Source organism: Pelodiscus sinensis, chromosome 31 (assembly GCF_049634645.1).
Source record: "Pelodiscus sinensis isolate JC-2024 chromosome 31, ASM4963464v1, whole genome shotgun sequence".
Lineage (NCBI taxonomy): Eukaryota > Metazoa > Chordata > Testudines > Trionychidae > Pelodiscus > Pelodiscus sinensis.
The window spans coordinates 8,793,310-8,809,240 of record NC_134741.1 but is presented as its reverse complement, the minus strand read 5'-3'; the positions used below and the strand labels follow the sequence as shown (position 1 = coordinate 8,809,240).

Genomic DNA, 15,931 nt, shown 5'->3' with positions numbered 1-15,931 from the left:
ACAAGGCCCTTGTGATGTCACTGCTGCCTTGCAGGGCTCATGTCCTGCCCCTGGCCAGCCCCTTGGCCTGTGTGAGCTGCTCCCCCTCTGCCCCTGTCACTCAGGGCTGGTTCTGGGGCTCAAGCAGGGAACATCAGAGGCTGCTCAGGGGGCCACATTGCTAGGCCAGGGGCCCTCCTGTGGGGCTGTGAGTGTTGCTGTCCCTGCTGTACAGACACAGCCATAGAGCCTCAGGAGGCTGTAGCCGTGGGAGACACTTCCCTGGTTTCGGGAGGGAGACGAGATGTCAAGGCCCATGACTCAGAGCCAGCTACTGATACCCATGGAAAGCTGATTTTCAGAGGGGTGTGATCAGCCCTTCCTGTGTATCTGGCTTCTTCAAAGGGGCTTAATCAGTTGCTAAAAGTTGAAAAAGGGACAATTAGAAAGGTGAATTTGTCTCTGGGACTGTTTTCTGTGTTCTCCTGTTCCCTGGACAAAGCACTGGCCTTCTCATCCATGTGTTGTGGGTTCAAGTCCCACCTGGCGTGACAGCTTCCTCTCACTGACAAAGAACTTATCTTCCTTTGCTTTCTGACACAGTTGGCAAGGATGCTCCATAGTGGCTGTCTCTCTCTCTCTCTCTCTACAGAAGCTTTTCAGACCTCTCACTAGCAAATGCTGGTGTTAGGTGCACATCTGAGTGCTAAAAGCCCAGGGCTGTCTTGACTGGCATGATTTTCTGCAAATGCTTTTACGGAAAAGCGTCCGTGCCAATCTAGATCAGTTTTGCGCAAGAAAGCCCCGATCACCATTTTTGCCATCGGGATTTTTTTGAGCAAAACAGTTTTTAGCTGTCTACACTGTCCCTCTTGCGCAAAAACATTTCCTGAAAAGTGACAGACACTGGGGAGGTGGCTATAGCAGAACAGAGTCTGTCTGGAGACAAAGCGGATACTGAGGATGAGAAGGTCCATAAGAAGCAGAGACTCCAGAGGGGGCGGAGGGGGGGGTGGGACTAGTTATTTGGTCTGGCAAACTGACAGAAAATCCCCAGGCCCTGAGCATGGTGCAGGTGAAGCCCATGGGGACTACCTAGTCCATCAGATTTTATTATTTTCCTTGTTTGGCGGTTTAGAAATCACGTCTGAGCTGGTGGATTATTCTTATTGTATGTAACTAAGCATTGCAGCCCTGGGATTTTCCTTGCATAATTAATTGGGGTCCGTTTTTTCACAAGAGGCTTTTGCGCAAAGAGGAGCTGTGCAGACTGGGGCTCTTCCTGCCTCCTGCTTCCCCTGGCTCCAGCCTGACCTTGGCCTGTAGTGCCTGCTTGGCAAGTAATCCTTAGGTTGCTCTGCAATTGACAAAAAGTTTGTGGGTATGAGCTGTCAATCACACTTTTTGGCTGCACAGGCCTTGAGACCCCTCCAAGGCTGGAGGGAAATGGGGAATGGCTGCAGCTTGGAATTCAAAGGTGTTGTCTGGGACCATAAATTGGAACAGTTTTGGAGACACTTTTCTTTTTTCAGAAGAGGCTTTTCTGACATTTGGCCCATCTACACGGGCGCAAATGTGGGGAAAACTTTCTCTTTGGGAAGAGCCTTATTCCTAATACAATGAGGAATACAGGCCTTCCGAAAGAACACGCCCACTTTTTTGGAAACTGATCTAAAAGAGTCGACCCATTCGGTGAACGCAGCAGAGTTTTTCACAGATACAAAAGCTACCCTGGAAAAACACAATAATGGGGCTCTAGCCAAAAAGGGCACCAAGGTTTAGCTGGTTAAAGCACCTGCCTTGTAAGCAGGAGAGTCTGTGTTCAAATCCCGGTGTTGCTTTGGCTCACATTTTCCTGTGTGCTTCTGAGACACAGAAGAGGCCTCCTGTGGCCACCCATGGAACTCCTGGTTCAGGAAAAGGCTGATTGGGGAGGAGTGTTGAGAAGAAGGAAACCACAACCATGGAGCGGATGCAGAGGCTGCTGTGACTGGCACTGGCAAGGCAGGGCTCTGGCTGCAATTGCTGGGACAGGAGAGCCAGCGCCACACACTCTTGTCATTCCCTTGGGGTGTCACTGCCCAGAGAACCTGCAAGGGATGCAAATGTAGACACTCAACATTGGAAATGAAGCTGGGATTTAAATATCCTGCACTTCATTTGCATATTCACAGACTGGTGCTATTTCGAAATACTTTATTTTGAAATACAAAACGCTGTTGAGATTCGCTCATTGCGGGAGAAAACCCTTTATCAGAACTAACCCTTAAACCTCATTTCATAAGGAGTAAGGGGGATTTTGAAAGAAGGGTTTTCTTTCCAAAGAACTGTGTCTAGACAGCGCCTGTTAGTTCAAAATAGCATATTTCGAAATAGCAGCCAGACATGATTATGCAAATCTGCACTTCATTTGCAATGTCACTCAGCTGAATTTGCATTTCTCTCTGGAAAGAGGAATGACGTGTAGACAAACCCTCACATGGGGAGATGCAGAGATCAGAATTTCCCCGCCTCCCTCAGCTTGTCTGGCTCCTTTGCCCCATTTCCTGCCTCCCTGCCTGAGCTGACCCAATGGCCGAAAGACACAGCAGCTGCTGCTGGGTAAGGAGTGGGGGGGAGAAGAGCAGCAACAAGACCCTGGAAGCAAGAAGGGCCTTCCCTGGCCACCCACCATTCAGTCTGACAAGTCTGAAGGAGGAATTTGACTGACAGTCTCCTCTGGGCTAGAATTCCAGCTCCCACAGTGATTACTGGAAAGGGGCAGCCCAGTAGGGACTGAAAACCACTGCTCCAGGTGAGGTTTGAATTCACAACCTCAGCATGTCTCCTATGCACACTGCTTTATAAATACTGCGCACTGACCCATTGCGCCATTGGAGCAGATGTTTAAGAGTTTTCTCCAAAGTCCTTACATTGAGAAAGTGAAGAAGCACAAAGTAGAATTGAGCCAGAGGGGCAAGAAGATCAATTCTCAAGGATTTACACAAACCAACAATTCCCCAGCACATCCCCATCAGCCCACAGCCCTGTTCCATATCTTGGGCCAGCACTGGGTGGGCAGTAGTCAATGAGGCAGCAAGTAACAGGAAGAAGTCAGGGGCGGGGCTAATGAGATGAACTTGATTTGTCAATACCAAGCTGTGACCAAAAACAGCAAGGTAAGGATTGAACACCAGAGAAATTCCTGCCACATGCCAGCACCTGCCAAAGCCTGGAATTGAACCAGGGACCTTTAGATCTTCAGTCTAATGCTTTCCTCACTGAGCTACTTTGGCTGTTGAGGATGGATCTCTCTAGCCTGTAATTCTCTGTCTGGGATGTTTGGCAGCCGTGCTGCACAAAGTGCACGTCGTCATGCCCTGCCCAGGAAGGCCAGACTGGCCTTTCCACAGCGCCCCTCCCCCACAGCCCAGAGCCAAGGTTCCCTCTAAGCCAGGCCTGGGCAATACAGGCCAGCGGGCTGGATCCAGCCCATGAAGCCACCCAACATGGCAGCAAGAAGCCTCAGGCAGATTCCCTGCTCGCCCTGCCCCCACGCACAGCTGAGAGAAGGGGCTGCTGGGCCCTTTGTGTCTCTCTGCTGTAGAGGAAAAGGCTTCAGGCCTGGTCCCTGCTCCCAGCTTGTTTGTGGCCAATGGGAGCTGCCTGCTTGAAGCCCTGGCCAGTCCCCACAAGCTCTTATTCACCCAGGCGTGTGACCTGTACCCCCTGCGCAGGGAAGGGGCTGCCTGAGAAATGTGCTTGGCTGCTGGGAGTGTCTCCCAGTCAGAGCCTGCCTCTGGCACCCCAGCCCCTCCCCTCCCCTCAACCCACTGGCCCTCCCTGTGATGGAAAAGGACAAAGACTTAGAAGATCTCATTAATTCAGAGAAGGTTGGTTTCCCTGAGTGGGAATCGAACCCAGGCAACAGCAGTGAAAGTGCTGAATCCTGACCACTAGACCATCAGGGAGATGCTTTCGAACCTGTCAAAGGGAGGTTCCTCTGTCTCCTCCCCTGGCTGGGCCTTGGTGAGTCGAATGTCCCCCAAGTGTCCCCCAGAATAGTTGTGAGCACAAGGCGGAGACGATCCTGCCAGGGTGGGGGCCAGAGGCTGAGCAGCTCGCAAGGGCCCTTCAGCAGCAGCACACGGCTGCCATCCAGCAGCCCATGGTGGGGCTTGTGCATCTCCCTGCTCCCACCACCCTGCTGGGAACACAAACAGGACTTTTCCCTGTGGAAAGAACAAACTCTCTGGTTTCTCTGTGGGGAATGTAGAACTGGGGAGGGGCTGAGGGAAGAGCCTGGGAGGTGGGAGGAGGCAGGCGAAAAGGGGAGGAAGGGGGAGGGGGGGATCGGGGATGGGGCTGGGACTGGCGCCTGCCTCGGATGATCCCACTGCCTCATGCGCAGGGACCTCGGCAGCCGTGGGGTGCGTCAGGGAGAGAAGCTGGAGGAGCAGGAGCAAGTTTGGGTTCAGGGGGTGGCTGCTGGGCCACTGAAGCAGGCGACGAGCAGTTGACAGCAGCTCTCTGTGCCGGGCACGTGCTCCAGGCCTCCTGGAGATATTGAGCCTCCCTCTGTGGCTTGGGCTGGGGAGCCAGGCCCCTGCAGGCAGTCTGGGGGCAGCGGGAATTTGGGCATCAGGTCACCCCATTAGGGTGAACAAACATTTTGTTACTAACTCTTTGGCCAACTCAGCTTGCTGCGGGGGAAGGAATTCTCTCTTGTTAACTCTGTGCCCTCAGGAAGGGTCCAAACCAAATAGGGGCCGGGCCTCACCTGGGGACTCCAGCCTAAATCCTGAGACCAAGGGGTTTACAAGCCAAATAATCAAAGTTTGCTGCACTTCTCCTTCCCACAACCCTGCAGAACCTCAAAGGCCACAGTCCCAGCGGCTGGGGGAGCCGTGCGCTCCTCTCCAATCAGCCTTTTCCTGAACCAGCATCTCCATGGGTGGCCAGGGGAGGCCTCTTCTGTGTCCCAGAAGGAGCTAGGAAAATGTGAGCAAAGGCTGAAACAAGGCACCACTGGGAGTTGAACCCAGGATCTCCTGTTTACTAGACAGGTGCTTTAGCCAGCTAAGCCATGGTGCCCTCTGGAGACTACTTGGTAAAACTGTTCTATTTTATGGTCCCAGACAACACCTTTGACTCCCAAAGTGCAGCCATTCCCCATTTCCCTCTTGCCCTGGCAATGGCTGGCTCCCTGGGCACAGAAGGCTACAGCTCAGTGGGCAGAGGCTCTAACATGCACATCTCCCCCAGCTGCTGGGACTGTAGAGTTGGCCTTGAGGTTTGGCACAGTTGGGAGAGGGAGAAATGCAGCAAACATTGATCATCTGGCTTGTAAACCCCTGTGTCTCAGGGTCTGGGTTGGAGTTGTGGAAACCATTTCACATTTAGCTAGAAGCCATCTTGTATAACAGAAACCATTTCAGCTTCTTGCTTCTGCACATAGACCAGAGTGAACTTTCTGTCATGCGGAGTGAGAGGCCTAGAGGATGGGCTATTGGAATGTGTTAATTGAGCTGGTTGAGTGAGACGCTTCACTCCCTCGCACCTGCCCTCTATCTTGCTGAGAACGGGTTCACTTTTCTAAGTTTCATTGATGATTTCTGTAATTGGATGCCCTGACGTCAGACTGTTTGGTTAAGGGTATAAAGATACTAGGGTTGATTGTATTAGCAGCCTTACTGGGCCCGGCTCTGCTGGGAACACGTTTGGCTCACTTTGTGCCTTATTGAGCAATAAAGCTGTTTATTAGCCGCCAAACCAGAGAGGACCTTTTGCTTCAACAGAGACCCCGGGGAGGCCGGCCTCCTTTGGTTTGGTCCCTTCCTGAGGGCACAGAATTAACAAGAGAGAATTCCTTAACCCCGCAGCAATCAGAGTTGGCCAAAGGGTTAGTAACAGAATAGTTTCCCAAGTTTAAGTGTAGGCAAGAAAACCCTCTGTGGTGCTGTGGTCATTGTCTTTTTTTAACATGCAGCAAGTCCTTAGTTCAAAGGCAGGTAGAGACACAGGCTCTGGAGGTCCCTTTCAGATGGGACAGGCATGTTCTACTCTGAGCCAGGGGGCTTGGGTAGCTTGTTTCTGTACTCAGAGTTGTGCAGAGGAGTTCTGGTTGCAGGGGAGTGTTTCTTCCACTTCTCTTTTCCCCTTTTCCTTCTTCTTGCTGGTCTCCTTCTTGGACCCCAGTTTATATAGTGAAAATTGAGTCCTGTGAGTTCAAACCTCACCTGGAGCAGTGGTTGTTAGTCCCTGCTGTGTTGCACCCTTGCATTGGTTCCCAGAGTCTTTGGCATCATGCCCCCTCCTTTTTGATTTTTAAAAAACCCTCATGCCCCCCTCCAAAATAGCACAAAAAAAAAAAAGAACGTGATGGGGGGAAGGGCTGAGTCACCTAATGCCCCCCCTGGAATTTCTTCAGGCTCCCCAGCTTGGGACCCCATGCCTTGCAGTGAACGCTGGGGGAGCTGGGATTCCACCCCAGAGGATGGATCAGTGAAAATTCCCACTGCACATATTATGGCCTCATCACAGTGAATATTGGGTGGGCAGGATCTGAGGCCAAGTGGCACAGAGAAGGTTGGACCCTTGACCCGCTTTCTGCCAGGGTCTTGTTGCCCATCTTCCCCACCCCCGTCAGCAGCCGCAGCCCCTTTCAGCTATTGGGTCGGACTGGGGAAAGAAGCGGGAAATGGAACAAAGTAGCTTGTCTCTGTTCATGAGCTTCTCCAGTGGCTGAAAGGGACGGTGGCTGCTGATGGGGGCGGGGGGAAGAAAATGGGCAACAAAGACCCTCCTCTGAGCTCCCCCAGCGTTCACTGGAAGGGGCCAGCCCAGCGGGGACTAAAAACCACTGCTCCAGGTGAGGCTTGAACTCACAACCTCAGCATGTCTCCCACAAGCACTGCCTTATAAGTACTGTGCGCTGACCCATTGCGCCACTGGAGCAGGTCTCAAAAAATGTTTCTTCAAAGTCCTTAGATTGAAATAGTCAAGAAGCACAAAGTGGAATTGAACAAGTGGGGCTGGAAGCTCAGTTCCGAAGGATGAGAGAGGCGAAGGGAGAGTCAGAGAAGCGGCTGCCGGATGCTCTGCGTGGCCCAGGGATCCGGACGAATAGCTGTGCTCAGGTTTTCTGCCATAAAGCTTTGCTTCTGGGCAGTTTGGCTACGATCGAGGGCTTCCTGCCTCCAGGAGAGGATGGGAAGCAGTGCAAGGCAGCCTGCAGATGCAGCACCCACTCAGGCCTGTTTTGGGGGGGGTTAAAGAGAAACCTCCCTGAGGAGCTCATCTGCTTCCTCCTCAGAGTGCACTGGTTGGCAACTGAACGCAGGTCAACTGCTTGGAAGGGAGCTATGCTCACCACTATACCACCCATGCCTGCACCTTTGTGCTGTAGGTGAGAGGGTGCCTGCGTGGTTTGGGGTAAAGCATAACTTCTTGGCCATTTGGACAGGATCAGGAGTGGTGATGGGGGGTAGCAGCTGCCTTGCACTCTCTGTGACGTGAAGAGCTGGGCAGGAGAGAAGTCCCAGAGGTTTCTGGGTGGGAGAGTGCAGCTTCTTGCCTCTTGAGCTAAGTTCAAGAGCAGCGAAGGGAGAGGCAGGGAAGTGGCTACGGGCACTCAGAGTGACCTGGGGATCCAGCCCAAGAGATGTTCTCGTGTTTTTTGCCGTAAAGCGTTGCTCCTCGTCCATTTGGTTAAGATCGAGCGCCTCCTGCCTCTCGGACAGCCATGTCATAGGCACAAGCCCCCAGAGTCTACACAGCAATTCCGTTATTTTGAAATAATTCTGAAGTAACAGACGGCTTATTCCAACTTCTGCAAACCTCATTCTATGAAGAATAAATCCTGTTCCAAATTAGCTATTTCAAAATAAGGCACCTGTAGATGCTTCACTGCTGCTATTTTAAAATAACCCCTCTCTAGGGCAATTGCAAGTTATTCCTCCTGCAGCTCTTACTTGAGATAACTCTTCTATATTATATTGTGTAATAGCCTACCGGGCAGATGTAGCCAAGGGGTGTTTGGGTTTGCTACCAGCACTGAGCTTTGTACAACAGCCCAGGGAACATTGTGAAAAGCCAAAACCTTCCCACCCTGGGTGTCCCTGGCCAGCCTGCGAGTGGCAGAAAGGTTCCTAGCAGTGCAGGCTTTGGGTAACTAGCAACAGCTCAGATGAGGTGGCTGAGTGGTTAAGGCGCTGGACTGCTAATCCATTGTGCTCTGCATGCATGGGTCTAAATCCCATTTTCATCCGGTGTTTGCAGCCTTTCCTCTTGCTTCACCCAGATCTCTCTTCAATTCAGTGCCAGCCCCTCCTGTACCCCTGCCTGCCCCAGCCCCTCCCACTGCAGCCTGGGGAAAGGGGAAATCTCCAGAGACACTCCCAGCTGGGACCCTCAATCCCTTCTGCCCTCAAGGGGAAACCTCACAAAGGAGATTCCAGGCGGCCAGGCCATGGGGGTCTCTGAGATGCCCCAGCCCTGCAGCCTGTCCCACCTGACCGTTGCCATGGTCCCTCTGTGAGGTCACTGCCTCCCAGCCAATGAGCTGAGGTGCTGCACAAGGCCCTTGTGATGTCACTGCTGCCTGGCAGGCTCATGTCCTGCCCCTGGCCAGCCCCTTGGCATGTGTGAGCTGCTCCCGCTCTGCCCCTGTCACTCAGGGCTGGTTCTGGGGCTCAAGCAGGGAACATCAGAGGCTGCTCAGGGGGCCATGTTGCTAGGCCAGGGGCCCTCCTGTGGGGCTGTGAGTGTTGCTGTCCCTGCTGTACAGACACGGCCATAGAGCCAGGGAGAGATTCACTGAACAGGCCAAGATGACTTAGTGAGTTAGAGCCAAGATCTACTCCCAGTTCCCTGCCCCACCCACTGACCCATGTGCTGAGTCCTTCACTGCCAGAAAGTGGCCTGTGAAGGGCTAGTGTAGGTAAGGAAAGAAGCATCTTCATGTCTCCCTGGTGGTCTAGTGGCTGGGATTCAACACTTTCACTGTTAATGCCTGGGTTCAATTCCCAGTCAGGGAAACCAGCCTCCCTCTTCATATGACAGCTGCCCCCTCTTTCATCTTACCTCATTGTTACAGCAGCTGTGACCCAAGAGGTTCACTCAGGGCCCCTTTCCCACCTCTCCCTCACTGCCAAGGCAGCGCCTGCCATTTTCACAAGCCCTTCAGAAGGGGCAGAACTGGGTGACTCAAACTGCCCCTCCCCTCTCCCATGTGGGCAGCCCTGCAGGAAGCTCTGTGGCACACACAGCACTAGCCCAGCGCACAGTCAGGTCTGCACAAGATCCATTGGTTCAGTTTGGTTGTTGAAGGAGACAACCCAGAATTGGCTCCAGCCCCCACTCAGTAATGTGGGGCTATCCTTGCCGCTGCGCATCCACACTGCCATGGGCGCTCTTGCGCAAAAGCACAGCTGGCACATGGCAGCGTGGATGTTTTCTTGCTTGCACAGGAAACCTCAAGTGTAGACATAGCCCTCGAGTTATTCTTGTGTTTGATCGTCATGTCAGGTTTCTCAGGCACAATTTGGCACTGACAAATTATCTTAATCTGATTAGCTCTGTCCCCCTCCCCCTCTTCCAGAGAGGCCTGCTTGTAGCAGCCAGAGTAGCTCAGTTGGGAGGGCATTAGACTGAAGACCAGACGACTGGCTGAGAAACACCAACTCACCAAGGGGATTGAGCCCAACAACTTAATGCTATTAGCCCCAACTGCTAAGTGGCTGAATGAACCAGCCAACAGCAAAGGGAATGGCTAGTGGCCCTTTCAGAGGAGAGCCGGCGGCAGCTGCGGGGATGCTGTGGGCTCTGGAGTGAGATGGGTGGCCTAGAATAAATGTCTAATCCCAGGGGAGTGCTCACTTTGCATGTGGGATCCATAACCTAATTCTCCAGGGCATCTTCCTTTTTTTCACAGGCAGAGCCAGCCAGGAGGCTAAGGGACTTGTGACCCCTCCCCCATCAGACACAGAGAAGAGATGTGGGCTCATCTAGCAGGTGGGGTTCTTTGGCAGAAGGAAAAGCCTGTTGGATTTCTACACTGCAGTGCTCAGTGGGTTCCAGGCCAGTCAGGTAAAGGCTGTAGGTTCAAATTGCACTAAAGTCACTTTAGCATCTGCTCCCACAGAACAGGCATCCCCTTGAGTCTGGGAACAAGGAAAGACAAAAAGTCTGGTCACCAGGGCCCACAAGTCTTTGTGCAAGGGGGCTGTGTGCTCACAGACAAGCCAGTGAAAATGGAGGTGGAGCAAACATATGGCCTCTGGAAGAGATCTTCTGGAAAAGCTTATTTAGAAAGAGAACGTCTACACAGCAAAAGTGCACTGAAAAACTGAGCTGCTTTTTGGAACGGTAATGTCCACGTTGATGGACGCTGTCTTGAATTTCAGTTGTGATTACTGTGGCTAGAGTGGCCACCCGGGCACCTGTGCTATTTCCCGAAGGCCTCTTCTTTGCAAAGAACTCCCTCTTCCATGTCCACACTCGCCTTTCCCCGAAAACGCTTCTTTAGAAAAACGGCTTCTTCCTCATAGAAAGAGGTTTGCCGCCATCAGAAAACCCCTCAGTTCTCCTGACTGTCAGTGGCCCCTCTGCCAGCGATCTAATGGGGACGTGCTCTGTGTCGATTTGGAGCCCCAGGAAGCGCTGGGGAGTAATGATTTTCAGTGGCTCTGGGGAGGAGTGTGTTTGAAATAGCAGCAGTGGAGCGTCCACACTACGGATATTTCATGTCCCTGGCTCAGGGGTTCCTTGCCTCAGTGCGCTGCAGAGAAAGCCCTTGTGTGTAAAAGGGCCTCAGGGAGCTCAGAGCAGGATTCTAGTCCCATTGATCCCCTCAACACTCAATCCCAGCCCCAAGCACCTCTCCCCACATCACTAATCCTGTGTCCTAACTTCGGTACCCTTGCACATCCTCACCTCTGCCCTGATGCCCTCACCACTCTCACACGCTCCCCAAATCCCTGCCTTGAGCCTCCCACACTCCAATCCACACTTTAATTTCTTACAGGTACTGTCCTATCACAACCCCTCCCCCAACTTCCCGCCTTGAATCTCCCCCCTGGCCCAAGGGGTGGTGCCCAATAGAACAGTCCCTGTAAGAAATGTGTCACTTTCACCCCTGGGAGCAGCTCAGCCATGCAAAGGGGCTGCCTGGGGCAGGACATTAGCCCTGGAGGGCAGGGGTGGGTGTAGCAGTGACATCACAAGGGCCTTTTGTATCACCTCAGCTTATTGGCTAAAGGAAGTAGGGCGGTGATGACCTCACAGAGAGTCCATGACAATGGCCAGGTGGGACAGGCTGCAGGGCAGAGGAAACCTCAGAGACTTTGCTGCAGGGAGTCTCAGAGCCCCCCATGACTTTGCTGCAGGGAGTCTCAGAGCCCCCCCCCCCCCCATGGCTTTGCTGCAGGGAGTCTCCTTCTGGAGACCTGCCCTTGAGGCCAGAGAGAGAATGAGGGTCACAAGCACGAGTGTGAGGAGGAGCCTCCTTGGAGCCTTTCCCTTTCCCAGGACTAACTGACCTAGAAGACAGACGTCCCTGTGGAGAAGGGAAGAGCCTCCAAGAGGGGCCATGTTGATACAACAGGGGAATTAGCTCAAGTGGTAGAGTGCTCGCTTAGCATGTGAGAGGCAGTGGGATCAATGCCCACATTCTCCACTAATGGGGCAAATCCCCATTTTCTTCTCACACAGAGCCAGCCAGGGGGCTAAATGTCTCCAATGACCCCTCCCTCTTCCTACTTTGTCTCCCCAAAGGCCAGCCATGCTGGGGGAGGAAGCTGCTGGGACTCAGTCTCCCATTGCCTGGCAGTGACAGAAGCGGTGGAGACAGGCCCCAGGGGGCAGAGTTGCCTCCTGTGAAAGTGCCTGCTACACAGGGGAGAGGCAGTGGCTCCCTCCATATGGTCTCTAGCCGGCTCCCTGGGGGTGTGGCCTTGGCTGCTTCCTTGCTGGCCTAACAAGAGAGCTCTTTGCCCGGCCTCCATGATCCTCCTCACAAAGCTGATTGGCTGGCTGAGAATGCCACTCAAGGGCACAATCGCTCAGCTCCCTGGCATGCACTGAGTGATGGAGCAGACTGACGGGAGGTGTCGGTGGAGCAGGTCACCAGCCCGGCCCCTGAGCTCCGCCTGTGCGGGAGGCAGCCAGGCAGGAGTCAGAGACGGGCAGGGCCAGGGGATGGGAAAGGGGCGAGTCAGAGAACAGAGACAGGGCAGCAGGAAAGAACATCCATAAACCCAGCCTAACTGCTTAGACGGCTGCCATGCGAACCACCACTCCATCCGCCGCCAGCCCCCAGCGCTTTCCCCACCCAGCCCCACTGGGCTAGTGCTGTGTGTGCCACGGAGCTTCCTGTAGCGCTGCCCATGCAGGAGGGGGGAGGGGCAGTTTGAGTCACCCAGCTCTGCCCCTTCTAAAAATGGCAAGTGCTGTCTTAGCAGTGAGGGAGAGGGGGGAAAGGAGCCTGAAGTAACCTCTTGGGTCACAGCTGCTGTAACATGTGGTAATGAGGTGAGAAAAATGACTAGGCCGTTGTTATGTGAAAGTTCAGGCTGGTTTCCCTGACTGGGAATTGAACACAGGCCACAGACGTGAGAGTGCTGGAGCCTAACCACTAGAACATCAGGGAGACATAAAATAAGCCCCTTTCCTTACCTACACTAGTCTTTCACAGGCCATTTTCTGTCCACTTCAGGATTGGGGGGAGGGTCCATTCTCCCTTGCCCAGAGGGGACAAGAACAGCCAAACAGAACATCAAAGCAACCAGACTGAGTCATGCCAGTTGTCCAGCTAGCTCAGGATCCTGTCTCACAACAGCAGCCAAGTTCATTCTCCCAAGGCAATCCTCAGCACAGACAATTATTACATGATCCCTCCCATCGCCCATTCCCAGCTTCTGGAATACATCAGGTAGGGACACCTGCCCTGTCCATCCTGGTTAAATGCCATTCATTGTGGACCCTGGGGCTTCCAAAGTTGAGTAGCTCTGCATTAAGGATTCTTATTAATGTCAAGCAAGGTAAAGCCAGTGTGTGATGGAACTGGAAAGGAGAATATTACCAAGCGAAGGAAATTTCCTCCAAGGGGACACTTGGAGTTGAACCAAGGACCACTTGATCTGCAGTCAAACACTCTGCCACTGAGCTACACCCCCATGAAAGTAGACATCTGCAACCAGTGTTGGGAACTGGGCCCGGAACAAGAGGCTTTCATGTAACACACATCTCAGATGGGATGAACTCTCACTGACCCCAGATTGTGACTGGTCCTAACAAGGGATTTGCCCTGAAAGCAGCAGAGCTGGGGCAGGACAGAGAGTCCTGAGCGATGGAGGGGATGGAGGGAAGCCAGGAGAACAGAGGCCAACCTGAGAGCTGAGAGCCCCAGGTGCCACCCTTGGGTGTCAGCTGTAGGTACCATGGTATAAGGAGCATTGTGGGAATAAGAGTTGGGGCAGCAGGAAAGGGGCGGGCCCCTCAGCACCAGCGAGCAGGTGGGAGAAGATGGGAGTGAATCCTGCTTCCTCTCATGTGCAAAGGCAGCACTTTTCCAGGGGAGCTTATTCTGCCCCACCTGCAACCTGCCTCCAGTGCTCCTGCCACTGTCTGGCCCAGGAGGGCTACTGGAGCCACTTAGCCCCCTGGCTGGCTCTGACAATAAAAAGAAAAATTGGGATTTTCCCCCTTAGTGGAGAATGTGGGCACCAATCCCACTATCTCATGCATGCAAAGCTACATTAGCAGGGGCCTTCTGGGAGGCTCTTCTCTTCTCCACAGCAATGTTGGCCTTCTAGGTCAGTTAGTTGTGAGAGAAGAGAAGGCTCCAAAAAGGCCACAAGGGCAACTCTCAAGGAGACTCCCTGCAGCAAAGCCATGGGGGGGCTCTGAGATGGCCCCTGCCCTGCAGCCTGTCCCACCTGGCCATTGTCATGGACTCTCTGTGAGGTCACCACCTCCCAGCCTCCTTTAGCCAATAAGCTGAGGGGCTGCAAAAGGCCCTTGTGATGTCACTGCCACACCCACCCCTGCCCTCCAGGGCTAATGTCCTGCCCCAGGCAGCCCCTTTGCCTGACTGAGCTGCTCCCAGGCGTGAAAGTGACACATTTCTCACAGGGCCTATTCTATTGGGCACCACCCCTTGGACGGGGTAAGACTCAAGGCAAGAAGTTGAGGGAGGGGTTATAATAGGACAGTACCTGTAAGAAAATATGGATTGGAGTGTTGGAGGCTCAGGAATTTGAGGAATAAGGGATCTTTCGGAAAAGGCTTTATTTTCCGAAAGATCCGCGTCTAGACTGGCGCTTTTTTCTGGCAAAGCTCCGAGCCGGAAAAAAGCGGCTGCCATTTTTATGCAAATGAAGCAGGGGGGATTTAAATCCCTGCTTCGTTTGCAATTGCGATGTGTCTAATTTGTATCCCTTTTATGGAAAAGGGATGCAGTCTAGTCACAGCGCATGGGACCATCAGCAAGCCCTTAAAGTGAAGAGGCCCAGGGCCAAACTGGAGTCAGGGGAAGCAGGAGGCAGGAAGAGCCCCAGTCTACACAGCTACTTTTTGTGCAAAAATGGACCTTAATTAATTATGCAACTAAAGCATGGCAATATGATAATCAGCGCTTCATTTCCATACGCTTTTGTGGAAGAGAGGTGCAGTATAGAGATAGCCTAGGTGGTAGATAGCCATGAAGTGACATAGACTCAGGAAAAATCCCTGGGCTGCAATCCTTAGTTACACCAATTAAAAATAATTCACCAGTTCAGACATGATTTCTAAGTCCTCACACAAGAAAAATAATAAAACCGGATGGACTCTCTAGGCTACTCCCTACTTACACATGTCAAGATATCCATTGCTAACACTGTGTGGCCTAATGGATAACGCATTTGACTTTGAATCAGAAGATTGAGGGTTCATGTCCCTTTGCAGTTGTATTTTGTGTGCTTGGGGTCCTGCTACCTGTAACAATATGGTTTTTCTATAGTCCTCTTGCAAGGCTTGAAGCTATTTGGTGAGCCTAAACTAAAGCCTTCTTCTGTAGCCAGACTGAAGAGCGGCAGCAATGAGCTGTAAAGTATAGAGTCACATTCAATCTAAATGCTATTTAAATAGCGTCACACTAGACAGTGACAAGGGGGTCTGATTCTAATGACACCCACTGTCACCAAGTAAGAAACGGATCTCAGGATGGGTAGAGAAAACTTAGTTAACAGCATTTTGTCTGGCAAAAAACTGCTTATCGATAGTTGTGTTTGTGCAATCGGCATTCTATGATTCTTGTCCTCACTTTCCTATTGTTTGTCTGTGTGATCACTGTCTGGATTGTGACTGTTTCTGTCTGCTGTATAATTAATTTTGCTGGGGGAAAATCAAAGGTGATGGAGTATGATTGGTTAGGTAAATCATAATAGTATGTTCTCTTTGGTTAGTAAAATCATATTAAAAGAATTGGTTAAGCAGGACTCAATTTTCACTCTATAAACTGGGGTCCAAGAAGGAGACCAGGGAGAAGAAGGAAAAGAGGAAAAGAGAAGAGGAAGAAGGAGGAAAAGGAAAAGGAAGGAAGAAGAAGGAGGGAAGACCTGGAAGCAGAACTCACCTCCAAGCCAGCCTCAGACCAGAACGGCCAGGACCCTCTGCATGACCGTTGAAATGGTTTGCTGTGTGAATTCTGTGGGTCAGGTGACGTCAGGCCTGGACACTGAGATTATTTACCAGTTTCCCAGGCTCATTTTTTTTCTCACAGCTGTGATGGTCGAGTGGTTAAGGCGTTGGACTTGAAATCCAATAGGGTGTCCCTGCGCAGTTTCAAATCCTGCTCACAGCGAGGCCTGTGTTTTGGCCATACCCCTTCCTAGGGCAACATGGTACCCAAACCCTGAGAAGAACATGCCTGTTCCATCAGAAAGGAAACCTGTAGAAGGCAACAGGGGCTACAAAAGCAGGAGAGAACATG

At 52.3% G+C, this 15,931-nt stretch overlaps 2 protein-coding genes and 6 non-coding genes across 8 annotated transcripts in view; 2 read left to right on the top strand and 6 right to left on the bottom strand.

Moving 5' to 3' along the window:
- LOC142821523 (zinc finger protein RFP-like) overlaps nucleotides 1-15,931 on the top strand; it is a 219,526-nt gene that overhangs the window by 168,428 nt on the left and 35,167 nt on the right. The gene's annotated exons all lie outside the window — the stretch shown is intronic.
- The window catches only part of LOC142821545 (uncharacterized), a 79,271-nt gene that overhangs the window by 44,367 nt on the left and 18,973 nt on the right, over nucleotides 1-15,931 (bottom strand).
- Nucleotides 3,182-3,254, bottom strand: TRNAF-GAA (transfer RNA phenylalanine (anticodon GAA)). Its single transcript has one exon. It is a non-coding gene; the product is annotated as a tRNA-Phe (tRNA).
- On the bottom strand, nucleotides 3,858-3,929 carry TRNAE-UUC (transfer RNA glutamic acid (anticodon UUC)). Its single transcript has one exon. It is a non-coding gene; the product is annotated as a tRNA-Glu (tRNA).
- TRNAT-AGU (transfer RNA threonine (anticodon AGU)) lies at nucleotides 4,979-5,052 on the bottom strand. The gene has a single exon. It is a non-coding gene; the product is annotated as a tRNA-Thr (tRNA).
- TRNAI-UAU (transfer RNA isoleucine (anticodon UAU)) lies at nucleotides 6,822-6,915 on the bottom strand. The gene is made up of 2 exons: nucleotides 6,878-6,915; nucleotides 6,822-6,857 (listed from the first exon to the last, which is right to left on the bottom strand). It is a non-coding gene; the product is annotated as a tRNA-Ile (tRNA).
- Nucleotides 13,062-13,133, bottom strand: TRNAC-GCA (transfer RNA cysteine (anticodon GCA)). The gene has a single exon. It is a non-coding gene; the product is annotated as a tRNA-Cys (tRNA).
- TRNAS-UGA (transfer RNA serine (anticodon UGA)) lies at nucleotides 15,721-15,802 on the top strand. Its single transcript has one exon. It is a non-coding gene; the product is annotated as a tRNA-Ser (tRNA).